The sequence below is a fragment of the Gossypium hirsutum genome, chromosome A08, assembly GCF_007990345.1.
Source record: "Gossypium hirsutum isolate 1008001.06 chromosome A08, Gossypium_hirsutum_v2.1, whole genome shotgun sequence".
NCBI lineage: Eukaryota > Viridiplantae > Streptophyta > Magnoliopsida > Malvales > Malvaceae > Gossypium > Gossypium hirsutum.
The window spans coordinates 95,868,393-95,871,489 of NC_053431.1; positions in this window are offsets into that span (position 1 = coordinate 95,868,393).

Below are 3,097 nucleotides of genomic sequence, written 5' to 3' on the forward strand. Positions count from 1 at the left end.
CAAATAAAGCTTGGTATAACATGTTGACATTATCAATGGTTAAAAAACTTTCAACAATTTATTCAATTTATTTTGATGTTTTGAAATTTAAAATATTAACATTAAAAAAAAAGAGAAATTTAGAATTTCGGCAATGGGATAAACAAGTACAATTTGACAATTTTTGTGTATTCTTTTAGTTTCTATCTCTTTTTCACTTTAATTCTTGATTTTTTTTACCCCAATCAATACTTAAAAAATATATAGCTTGGGTGACCAAAATGAAAGTGACTTAAAATTTGGGTGACCAAAATGAAAGTACCCTAAAATTTAGGTGACCAAAATGAGAACACCTTATTTTGGGTGACCAGAATGAAAGCGTCCTAAAAGTTGGGTGACCAACTAAGTAGTTTACCCTATTAATTATGTTGTTAATTGAGTTGATGTTACAAATCAATCGACGCTAACTCATGATTGATGACAACACCATGATAAACAATTGTAATCACTACAGCAAAACAAGTTTTTAGCTACGTTTTTTTGGCCTTATAAGCGCTACAAAAAATGCCACTAAATTTTGCAGCATTTATGTAGGAAAACACCGCTATAGAACATGATTTTTAGCTACGCTTTTTTTACGAGTCGCAAAAGATCATGTTCTTTAGCGGCATTTTTATGAGAAGCGCTACTAAAGATCATGTTCTTTAGCGGCGTTTTTACTAAAGACTATGTTCTATAGCAGCACTTGTGAGAAAACGTCACTAACTTTAACAGATTTTACCAACCCATTTTGTTTCATATAGAACCCGAATTTTCAACATATTTTCATGTAACTTCAAATCCAACCAAAAACTTCAAATCTAAATGATATTATCACAAAAGAAATATGTATATGATCTACATTAATAAATGAAATAACAAAATATGTTCAAATGTTATATTGTTATGGTATTCTCACAATAAGAAAACAAAAGTCTAAGATGGCGGATTCTGTGATTGATTCTGCTGAAACATCTTCATCATATTTTGAAGAAGTTGCTGGAGTGCATCATATTTTCTTGTTGCCTCTACTTCCCTCACTGCTGCCTCCGTTTTAAGTTGTAGCTGAAGTTCATCATATTTTCTTTGAGCCTTTGCTTCTCTCCATGCTGCCTTCGTTTTAAGTTGAGCAATTTGCTCAACTCTGCTCGCTTGCATCTGAGGCATCTAGTCTCTTAACCTCTGAACTTCAGCTTAAGCCTGATTCGCCAAAGGCATGTATTGCTGCGAGCTGGATTCAAAATATTGGGTTAGGTTAACAAAAGATACTTGAAATCGAACCAATCATACCTTTCAGGACCCAAAACTTCAGTAATAATTCGGTTATCAATATTGTCCAAATTAACAGAACTATCACTTGAAGCGATCGCTTCATATTCTTCCCTTTTATCCTTTGATTTCTCCTAATAAATCAATCAAGGAGTTAGAAACGAAATATATAATAAAAAAATACAACTTAACTTGGCATTATTTGCATTACAAACGATGAATTAAACCATTATAATTAAACATGATAAATATTTAAATTAATTCAAATTTTATTAAGTAAATATACCATAATTTCTGCAGCTTCAGTACTCATATGAGATACATCTTCCTTTCTATGTTTAATGTCAAAAAGCTAAAGGCGTCCAACTTTTTGACCAGATGACAGTTCCTATAATATAGTATAAAAAATATTATTTAGTAGAAAATAATTAATATTTGACACAATTAATAAATTCAAAATACTTCGTCATCAGCTACACAAGCAAACTTTTCGACCTAGCTACTCATATGAGATATATCTTTCTTTCTATATTTAATGTCAAAAAGCTAAAGGCGTCCAACTTTTTGACCAGATGACAGTTCCTATAATATAGTATAAAAAATATTATTTAGTAGAAAATAATTAATATTTGACACAATTAATAAATTCAAAATACCTCGTCATCAGCTACACAAGCAAACTTTTCGACCTAGCTATCTGTGTGAATTTTTTTTGCCTATTTGTAGTTCTAGCCCTCTCATGATCCTACATTATGAAATTATTATTACGTATATAGAAAATACTATAAACCAAAATAATTATAAGAGTCTAGAAGTGCGTAATACCTCTCATTTCTTTGAATTCAAAAATCTAACTGCATCTTCCCATTGGTACCTTAGCATTCTGGGAGGGACATTTCACAATTTCTCTTCGAGGCTTATATTTTTCTTAAAATATTCATTCTTTAAAGTACATTTATGGTCTCTCCATTTCTTTCCTAATGCTTTCTTCACATAATTATCCGAGACCTCTAAAGCATATCTCTCCTGCAAATAACACAAGTTTAGAAAGTAAATATAAATGAAACTTAAACTAAAGTATTATAAATTACTTTCATGTTATTACCTTAATATTATTGAGAGCTTGATTTTTGTTACTATCAGACATATAATGCCATGACTTGTAGTTGATTGACAACAAATTGGCATTTCGTGCTATAATGCCCAAGTATCCTGCTAAAAGTCGAGCCTCTGATCCAATAGGCTGACCATGACTGTTTCTAGATGCTTTGACACGCTCCACAAAATTTAGATCGTATAAATCCTTTAATAGCGTATGTCCTTAAGTTTTGCGCCTCCCACCATTTTCAGCTAAAAAATGGTATATGATAATATAAGAATTTGAAACAAAAATCAATAATAAAAGTCAACATGCATGTAAATTAAAGTTAACATTACTTTGAATTTCTACAGATTCGTCAATTGTATTCGGAACATTCGAAGATCCAATAGTAGTCTGTTGATCACTATTTATTTCTTTTGAATTTGGAGGATTTTGACTAATACTTAGATCTTGCAATCTTCTTCTAGGCATATTATCTACAATACACAAAATGGTGCATATAAAATAGTTGAAATATTTAACAAGATTAATATTTAAATTATAATATTACATATAATTAAAAAGATCGTAAAATCTTACTACATCATGATTCATAAATATCTTCATCCACATCTTAAAGAACTCATTGAAATTGTGTACTAGTACTAGGGATAGTTTCATTTAAGTTTTGTTTTGGAAAAAGGCAAAGTTTCTGATCTTTTGTTGATG